We start from the raw sequence: 11,070 nt of genomic DNA, 5'->3' as shown, positions 1-11,070 counted from the left end.
TGTTTTGTGCATTTTTTTAAAAAAAAAGTTTTAATGTTTTATTTTTGTTTGACTTTTGTAGTGATGCTACTTTATTTATTCTTTCACCCAGGTCATTCAAAAGCTTGTGTTCTTGTGGTCTCTTTGATTTTATTGGAACAATATACATGGAAGCAACTAGTAGTAGTTTGGGACTCACGTCCTTAAAAATTCCATATGATTGTGGTACGAAAGACAAAGGGAAATGTACTGTGGGAAGAGGCCGAATTTGTATGTACAATGCTTCTTTCCTAATGTGAACAGCTCAAACCTAAAGAGGAATTTGCACCACAGCACAGAGTGATTTGTCCTAGTATAGTTAAAACAGAATCCTGAAATGGGGGAAGTTAGTTCCACTACCTGTAATTTGAAACTGCTGGCATCATGAAGCTGAAATGCTACATAACTGATGAGCTCTGAGTATTGCTCCTGCTTGCCACTTTTGCAGCTCAACAATAGCTTTTCGTAGCCCAGCTACACAGCATCTCTGATGTGGTGCATCTTGGACTGTGCCCTCATCCACACTGGATGAGTTAGCACAATACCATCAACAGCACATTAACTGTGCTGATGCGCTGGCCACAGCTGTTACTGCACCACATCCTGAGCTCGCCTTGTTAGCAGAGGGTCAAGGAGGATCGGCCTTTTACAGTCTTAATCCCGTTATGGATCGAGCAGCAAGTCTTGCTGAGTGCAGTGGGGCTTATTCCCAAGTAGGTCTCCAGGGTTCTCTGCAGCTTTGGGTCTACCAAGTTACTAACACAATATTCCATTTATCAATGAACTGTGCAGAACTTATTTGTTTTATGATCTGCCCCTACTTTATATGTAAGGAGAAATTAAATCATTTTTAGTGGGAGTATATTTTATAAACATCTTGCAAGCAAGCAAATAAACAAATAAATAAATAAATGTCGTTAACAGCAAGCGAGTATGTGAAAGTAGCCACTTGGCCTGTTATCAAACAAGCTGCTTTGTTTAATTAAAAAAACAAAGACTTTCTTTTAGTTCAGCCCTAAATAGCAATATTAAATGAATATGTACAAAAGAGAAGCTGCCATCTCTCCACGCCCTCCGAGAAGTGGCAGTCTTTCTAGTCATAAACACACCAGCAGTCCCATAGGAGATTAGTTGAAATCAGCATAGCAGTGCAGTCCTATGTATGCCTAACTCAGAAGTAATCCCTACTCAGTTCAAGCGGGGCTTATTCCCACACAGGTGCATGTAGGATTGCAGCCTCAATGGGGTTCAAATCCGGCCTTAACATTCCTTCACTCTAAGAACATCCTCAATCGTTCTCATACATATTTTGTTGTAGGAACAAAAATTTAATCGGGTATTTATGTTGGGTGCACTACTTCTTCTTTTAAATGCCTCAAAAATGCTTGATAGCCCCATTCAGCTCTTGGATATCAGTAAACATTTTCCTGTATAAAAAAAATGGTACTCTGTATGGCTTTGTCTCAAAGATCTCATTGTGCATAAGCCATGTCCCTGACATAGCTGTCAACTTTTCCCTTTTTTTAAGGGAAATTCCCTTATTCCGAATAGGATTCCTCGCAAGAAAAGGGGAAAGTTGACAGCTATGGTCCCTGATCAATCTGCACACAGAAACATGTGCACAGGTCTGCAACCCAATGTGCTTCTTGAGAACTGGCTCTTAGGGGTTCGAGAACCCTCTGGAGCATCTTTTCAAGGATACAGGGCGATGGAAAGTGTATGAGATGGATACCCATCCCCCCACCATGAAGGGGAGTGCCTTCCTCTTGTACAACAATTTCTTGGATAGCCTGTGCTATCCGTTTCAGGATTCTGAATAAGATTGCAAAAGTGGGGTATAATTTTTCTAAACAAATCTGCTTTTTACGCACACACAAGTTTTAAATGGCAGCCAATTTTGGTGTTGTTTTTTTAATAAAAAAAATCTCCTCTTGACCAAATTAATGCCTTTCTTGCCTGTGCAACTAGCCTAATTGTGTTAGTTACAGCCATACACAATTAGCTTATTGACAGTCAATCAGGAAATGCCATGGATACTGATACTGAGCTCTGTTGCTCAGCACAGATTACTAGGTGCATGGTTCAATATTGATTAGCCTAATTTTAATGTGTCAATATTTGAGTGCTGGTAGCACTCTAGAAAATGATGGTATTACCCATTGGTAACATTCCCCTAATCGTAGTCTTTATGATACTATTCCATTGAATGAAATTCAGTGACTGTTGAGGCAAGATGACAGTCCATTTCCCAACTTGACAGTGCAGTCCTATACATATCTACCCAGAAGCTAATCCCCAGAGTTTGGTGGGATTTACTCCTAGGTAATTGTGCATAAGATTGTAGCCTAAAATGGATCTTCTTTTGCATGCCTTTTCATCTTCATATGGTGGGTCTGGTTACAACAATTCCTACCTTTTTGATTCCATTCCCATTCTTTGTCTCTGAGTTATTTTTAACTTCTCATACTGTGGTGAATGGATCCAAATGTGTATATGAATGTATTTAGCTGTCTGCAATAGCTTAAGCAGTTTAGGAACCTAAAAACACTGAACTGAGAAAATAAATTTGCTAGGGGAAAAATCCAAGTCTCCCTGCCCCAATGCTTCCCGCTCCAAGGAGACGCTCTGCATTTTAAATTTTATGTCCTAGGCCTCTTCTTTGTAACCAGAAGTTCTTGCTCAGAGGAAAATAGTAGTTTTTGTGGTCTGGCATTATTAAGCAATGGGGGAAAATACTATCTTTACACTTACAGAACAAAAAGAGAGTTTCTGTAAGTGATAATCTTTTCACTTAATAGTTGACAACTCCCCCCCCCCAAAAAAAAAACACCAGTCCAGGGACAAGCAGTTCTTCAAAACGCATTTGCAAATTGCATTATTTGCCTTGTTAAAGATGCTTGCTATTTTAAAAGAAGCAAGTTCGCTGTGATTTTAACAATATAAATAAATAAAAATGCAGCATCTAAACCTTGAACATTTATGGGGGGGGGGAATGCTTCTCTGCACTTAATTAGCTTTAGGAGCTCCATTCTATTCATACAAGACTGGGCTGTACTCACATCGGTAAAAGCGCAATTCTGAAGTCCCAGGATGCTTTCACATGTTTGCATGCAGCCATTTATTCTTCCAAACCATGGCGAGAAAGTCTTGTTGCTGGCTGAGAAGCTCCTCACACACTCCTCTCTCTCTTGTTCCGAATGGTCTTGTTTGTGTCGGTCTGCAGCTGTGTATGGTTTTATGTCTTATAATCCTTCATCACCTCTATTCTATCCAGTCATATCTAATGTAGAAAATTAGTTTCCAGTGAAAGTAATATGTAGTGCTTTTATGATATTTGTGTGCAATATCCCCTCTTCTGTTGAGGATATTTGATGTAAAGGAAACAAGCTCAGTTCCACAATAAAATACAAAAATAGTTATAAGTGTCATTGTGGGGTTTTTTTTTTTGTATTTATGAGGATGCACTTTAAATTCTCTTCTCAAATTACATTCCTGGAAACAGCAAAGGAAAGAAAGGGTTGCAAGATGTAATTATTCTGTAGCAGATGAATTATGTTAGTAGATATGGGAGACAAATGGGATGGAGGTGTGTGGAATAGCCATCACAATCACAGCCTACCTGTGAGCTTCCCGGGGCATCTGACTGGCTGCTGTTGGAAGTACTGCAGCTGTCATTGAGTGGTTGGATGCAGAGGTGTGGTGGGAGGAGGGTTCAGAGCCCAGGGATTGGTGGTGCGATGACAATGAGTGGTCAGAGGAAGAAGAGGGAGCAGACTGGGAGGAGGAGGTGTCAGAATCCAAAGAGGCAACAGGGTTTAGTGAGCAGGAAGAGGCTGTAGCAGAGAGCAGTTCAAACTCAGAGGCAGAAGCAGAGGCTGGAGAGGAAGTGGACCAAGAGGCAGTGATGAGGCAGGCTGCTGAAGAATCTAGGGAATCTCTCCCTCCTGCAACCAGCTTGCCTCCCCCACAGGTCTCCTAGAACATGCAGAGAAATGAAAAGAGCAGAACAGAGATTGGTTGTGCACAGACACCATGACTGCTTGGGAAAAATCCCTGGAGAGGAGGTGACTGTGGGAAGGCGGGGACCTCACAATTGTGTCATTGGACAGTTATGATTATGGCTGTTATGATCAGTTTGGCACATAAAACCAGTAGCGGTTACGATGAGTTTCCCACACAAAACCAGTGGCTGCTGTTGGGGGGCGGGATAAGAAAGATTCTACTCCTCATCAGCTACAATTGGTATTATTCTTCAATATATACACTTGGGGGGGGGGAGGAAGGAGCCTTCCATCCAATCAGTTGTAATTTGGATTGTTCACAAATTCAGGCATAAAATAAGCTGGTAAAAAATGCTGGTTGTGCCTGCCAGTATCTCTTTCAGGGTATGTGAGATCCCTTCTGGTCTTAACTCTATTGTTGGACTGTCCCTGCTTGAGTAGTGAGTTCATAATCTGGATACCCTGGCTAGCAAATGTGGATTTTTTTTGGGGGGGGGAGGAGTGAAGGAGCCGAGGGTTAAACAGCAATATACACTCAATTAGCTTCTGCCAACCTGATTCCCTGCAGATGTTTTGAACTACAACTCTCATCAGGCTACCTACTACAAAACATCAGGACACCAACTTGCTGAAGGCTTCTAGGCATCTCTTCACAGATTTCCAACCAAAATGATGTATTGATCTCCGTTGGCCCTGATCAGCATTGTAAGACCTACAATAGAATACAATAGAGGAATGACTGCATCTTTTGATTCAGGGCTTTAATATTGATCATGGCATGTTTGCGATGTATCTGCAAGATCTGTCAGACATTTCAAGTCTGCACTTGAGACTGCAGCAGAGCTTTCAGAGGGTGGCAATGGGGGATTTCTCAGGTCCTACTGCTCTCTCTTTTAGATTCTGTTCCCTCAAGGTTTTATGTCATCCCCTTTTCAATGATGAAACCACTGAGCAAAAACCAGGTGCTAACAGCATGCTGAGGACACTCAAGTTTCCTCTTTCCTTCCTCTCCTTACTGCTCCTGAGAGCTAATTCTGGCAATCTAAACCTGTTTAAGCAAATCTGGCGGGGGGAAACCCCCCCCCCCCAAGATTGTGACAAAATAGATCAGTAGAAATAAAATGTATTTGACTATCTGTCTTGCACATACCACCTTGCACCCAAAGATCTGTAAGTGGTGCACAATAAAAGGAATAAGAACATCTAATTCAAAACTAAAATTGATTTAAAAAAATACAAAGGACAGGAGCAAGAACACCAAAACAGCACCTTTATTGCTCAAATAAAGCTAAGAGCCAGGCTTTCAGCTGGCACTGGAAGGCCAGAAATGCAGGTGCCAGTTGAATTTCAGGAGGAAACGTGCAGGAATGCTTACTTACAATATGCATATTTTAATCTCTATTAAAAAGTACCGGTATATACTGACCTATCAAAAACCATCAGGGGGGCATACAACAAAACAGAAAACACCAATATAAACAGTACCAATAATAATCAGGCTTATACATCGACTGCATAACACAGAATTGACTCCCCATTTTCCTGGGATCTCAGTACTGAAAGATGCTTAAATGATTGCAGTTCCAAGTATGAAAAGATTGAAATAAAATTGCCAGGCTATTCTTGGGGCTTTAAGATTCTGGGTCCACACAAACCGACATCAGTGCAAAGGACAAAGGCAAAATGATACTGATCGATTCAACAGCACCTAGAAAAAAAGCCAGGGTACAATGCAAACTGTCTGGCACGCCAGTCATATTCTATTTTAACCAGCTATAATATCTGGAGGCTGGATCTTGCTGTTTCACACTGTTCTGAATGTGAACAGAATTATTAATGCTCTTTTACCAGCTCTGCTACTACTGTATCTTGATTCTACGACAGGGAAATACAGACTAGCCTTGATCTGAGATGGAGGGAATTACATGTGCAATTTCCCTCTTGTGAATAATGGATACTGACCTTCTCTATTGGATTGACAGCACCGTGAATAATGAAGGGAAGGGAGGGAAGTTGTATATTTGCTTACCTACTCATTAAAGTATTCGGAGGCTGCTGCGAATTTGAATCAGCAATTTGCATTTCAAATGAAACAGAACTCTTAGTATGCAGATATTTTGTATGCATTGCTGGACACACGAAACACCCAATAAAAAGCTGCCAATGCAGATTGAAGCAAAGAGGTTTCTTTAAAGGCAGGTTGCCCTTACAACTACCCCCACCCATCTTGTAAGACGTGTTTGTTTGTTTGTTTAATTTGTATACTGCCCTTCATCCGCAGATCTCAGGGCGGTTCACAGCATAAAAATACAATAAAGGTAAAGGGACCCCTGACCATTAGGTCCAGTCGTGTCTGACTCTGGGGTTGCGACGCTCATCTCGCTTTATTGGCTGAGCAAGCCGGCGTACAGCTTCCGGGTCATGTGGCCAGCATGACTAAGCTGCTTCTGGCGAACCAGAGCAGTGCACGGAAACACCATTTACTTCCCGCTGGAGCGGTACCTATTTATCTACTTGCACTTTTGACGTGCTTTCGAACTGCTATATACAACATACAATACAAAACCACAAAATACATGATAAAAACAAGAACCAGAAACCCCACAAAGAAGAGTTTGGATTTGATATCCCGCTTTATCACTACCCGAAGGAGTATCAAAGTGGCTAACATTCTCCTTTCCCTTCCTCTTCCACAACAAACACTCTGTGAGGTGAGTGGGGCTGAGAGACTTCAAAGAAGTGTGACTAGCCCAAGGTCACCCAGCAGCTGCATGTGGAGGAGCGGAGACGCGAACCCGGTTCACCAGATTACGAGTCTACCACTCTCAACCACTACACCACACTGGCTCTCACAAAGGAATACCACCACCTCCCCCAAAAGAGACATGTGTTCTTTCTATAGCAAGCTCTTTGCTTATCCATCTGCCACTCATGAATACTATGGATGGAAGAATACATTCCACAACTTATAAAAAGATAAGAGGGAAAAGGCTGAGGCTACAATCCTGTGCACAGCTAGGGATGGAGGAGAAATTAAAACAGTCTGCATTTTAATAGGAACTTACCTAATAGACGCTTCTATAAACCAGAATAGAGCTAATCCTTAGAAATTTGCACTTACCTGAATTTAGTAGTGCATCCCAAAATTGGGAACAAAAAGAAAATGCACAAAAAAGAATGTACAAGGATGCTTACAAAAATGTGTGTATTGGGAAACTGCAATTGACAGATACAGCTACCCCTAAGCACACTTGCGTAGCAACAAGTCCCACTGAACACAGGAGAACTTACTTCCAGTAATCATGTATATTATTATTACTACTACTGAATCCGTACAAGCTCTTCAATTAATTTGTAGTACAAGTATGCATGTCTTCATAAAACAGGATTATTGTTCCAACTTTAAGAAAGGCCAAAACCAAACGAATAGATTGAATACTAGCACTGGGCATGTATTTCATCCTCAACCAACTTTTATGCCGTTATTCAGTGATCTCCATGAAAATGCTCACATTCTACAAAACTGGCTCAGTCATGCAAATTGTCAACCAGCAGTATTGCTGCTCCATTACTATTTATGGTCGAAACAAATTACACACATATGCAGCCCATTCTATGTGCCTGTCACTTTGCACAATACAAAATGCACTCCCTGAACCCAAGGCCAAACCAGGGTTACCAAAACTTTTCAGCAGACCCTTGCAGCTATGCTTGTTAACCGAGGCATGATCTGAAGAGAGCTGGAAGTGGGGAAGTTTATCTCTCTGCTATGTACCGTCATATCTTGTGTTACGTACGCTGCGGGATGCGTACGTTCGGGATATGCACTGCGGTGACCTGGAAGTAACAGAACGGATTACTTCCAGGTTCACTGCACCGCGCATGCGCAGATGCATGCAGTGACGTCACACACATGTGCAGAAGCGCCAAATTACGTCGCACACATGCGCAGACGTGGCACTTCATGATACGGACGTCACAGGTTATGAACAGGGCCCCGGAACAGATCCCGTTCGTAACCAGAGGTACCACTGTAATGCTTTCCTTATGGAGTCCTGAAAAAAAATAATCAAACTTCTGTTAAAGGAACAGGAACAAGCCAATATCTCTGATCCTACATTATAAATTTATTGGTGTGTAGGTAACCATTTAAACATGTGGAATAAATACACAAAATCTGGTAATTTCTGAATTGGCAGAGAGCTTTGCTGGGCAAAACAGGGCCAGATTTCTCCTATGGCCTTCATTGTCCATTATCACAACACTAATGTGCAAATGCGCTGCTCTTTAAAGTCTCACATTAACAGCATGGAGAGCCATGTGAAACTTGTTACTGCTGTGAGAGACGTTTTTGAGGATCATGGTGCTTGTGCTATCTGAAAGAGGCCGTTCAGGGCTCTATGGAGGGTATGAAGCTGCTAGAGGAAGCAGAGAACCTGGGGCTTTGTGGCACCTAGTCTCTGTGCAACCTGTAACCACAGGCAGAAATTCCCCAGACATCTTTGGAAATGCTGGAGGACAGAATAATAAACACATCATTATGTAAAGAAGAAGGCATGGCTGTTAATTCCTGTAATAGCACCTGCACAACAGACCGCACAAGGGCTGGCTTAGCATCTTCCTTTTAGTAGTAAAATTTGCATCTCAAAAGGGTAGGATTAATCTGCTAGGCAAATGAGTAGCATCCACAAGTTCTTCACCCAGTGAAAAGTAGACAAATGCAAAGCAGAAAACTCCATTGTATAGCCCGAGTTCTCTGCTTGTGGATTACATCATCCTTATGTGTACATTAGATGACTGCAGTGCCTAGAGACAGACAGGTTGTGTATCCATATCAGTGACCAGAGGAGGAATGACCGCTGAAAGGAGCGCAAAAAGAAGAAACCTTGTGGTGGATCTGCAGCAGCACAACCAGACACCTTCATCTGCCCCAGCGGCAACAATACATGTCACTCTTGTATTGGTCTCTACAGCCACAGCAGGCACTGCAACCTTCCAACAGTTTTTTACCCCCAAAGGTGCACTCCTCCCGAGACAGATGGATGCAAAAAATGTGTACATTTTGTTGAAAATTTCTCCCCAGAAACTTTATTGTACTGTGGATATTGCATGTCAGTGTCGCCTATACAATGGTCGTCCTCAAGGGATCTGGAACAACTGGAGGCAGCTGTAGGAGACACCATATGCACAGATCAGATGTCCTCACCCAGCACATATCTCCTAAATGAGAAGCATCCATGCAGCTAGATGACTTCTCTCTCCACACCAAGGAGCTTTCAGTGTCCCAGGGCCAAACTGGAAGCCCCACTCTGTAGTAAGCTTGCCTTAACAGTTGACCCAGGCAGGAAATATATATTAAGTATGTGAGTAGAAAGGAAAAGGTTTAAAGGGAGTCTGAAATGGGCAGTGGGGGCTCATGGAAGGTTTGGGAGAGATACAATCAGCTTATTTGGCTGTGAAGTTTTCTGAACAAGGAAACACCCAAGAAGGCTTATTCTTCTATAAGAGGTGGGCAGAAGGGACGCGGGTGGCACTGTGGTCTAAACCACTCAGCCTTGGGTTTGCTGATCAAAAGGTTGGCGGTTCAAATCCCCGCGACAGGGTGAGCTCCTGTTGCTCCTACCAACCTAGCAGTTCAACAGCATGCCAAAAAGTGCAAGTAGATAAATAGGTACTGCTCTGGCGAGAAGGTAAAACAGTGTTTCCGTGCGCTGCTCTGGTTTCCGTGTTCCGTTGCGCCAGAAGCGGCTTAGTCAGGCTAGCCACATGACCCGGAAAAACTGTCTACAGACAAATGCCGCCCCCCTCGGCCTGTAAAGCGAGATGAGCGCCGCAACCCCAGTCGTTTGCAACTGGACGTAACTGTCAGGGGTCCCTTTACCTTTACCTATAGGAGGTGGAACACTACAATTACTGTAAGACTGAATATATGAAGATATGAAGAAGAGTTAAAGCTTTAGCAGACAGGCTTCACCCTAAAACCGCTATCTTTAATAGTAGTTATTAATATGATGCAGCCTGCAAAACAAGTATAAAGGTTCCAGAGTCCCAAAAGTTCAGGTTTACCTTACAGGAGTGACAGATTTGCCACTCCAGAGTAGCTCCATCCCACAAAGGTCCATTAACACACAAGAACCATGGGGGCAACGAAGCTGATCTTGTGCACTGAGAATAGGGCCTGATGTATCGTGACAGGTCTAATTACATTTACAGTCATGCACATAGACTGCTATGTGGGTTGGAAAGTACAGCCACAGCAAGGGGCAAACAGCCAACAGAAAAGATAGAAAACGAACTGCAAGAACATTCACTCTGTATGCACATAATCTGGACATTTTTGTTTGTCTAAGCCATAGAGCTGTGAGAGTATCAATCCATCTTGCTCACTGGGATTATAGGTACATTTAGCCCTAATAGTAAAAACCCAATGAAAAATGGGTTTTCACCCGGCATCTAAAAGGCTGAAGAGAGATTACATACCTGTGGAGTCACCACCAAAAAGGCTCCTAAAAGGCCTGTGTCCTATTAACCCTGGGGCAATGGCTCCTGGTGAATGAACTTTCTACAGGTGAGGCCCTGCTGCAGATTCCATCTTAAAGGTAGGCTAGGTCAACTTCTGGAATAAACAAAATATTTTCTATCACAGCCCCCATCTTGTGGAATGCCCTCTGCACAGGGAAGTACCTATGGTCCTTTACCAGCTGACCTAGCCTCCTGCTGCCGTATTGACCGGGCATGGAGAAGAGAGCAGCTCAACGCATGGTGACAGCTTCCAATGCCCAGGATGCCTAATAGCAGGACTAGAAAGACCCTGCCTGAAACCCTGGGGTGCTGCAATCAGTCTGAGGTAGTCTGACCTGATACAAGGCGGTTTTATGTGTGCTGCCTCCAAATCTCCAGATAGACTCCAGATCTTAACTCACCTGGTTACTGCTTGTGATCCCTTGAACAAAGCAAGCAGATAACATTTTGAACTCCTGTTGGCATCCTTTTTTAAACAGCAGATACTGACTGTGGCCAGAGCATTTGGAATGTACTGTCTCACCCAGCC

This window comes from Lacerta agilis, chromosome 11 (assembly GCF_009819535.1).
Source record: "Lacerta agilis isolate rLacAgi1 chromosome 11, rLacAgi1.pri, whole genome shotgun sequence".
NCBI lineage: Eukaryota > Metazoa > Chordata > Lepidosauria > Squamata > Lacertidae > Lacerta > Lacerta agilis.
This window is presented reverse-complemented; position numbering follows the sequence as displayed.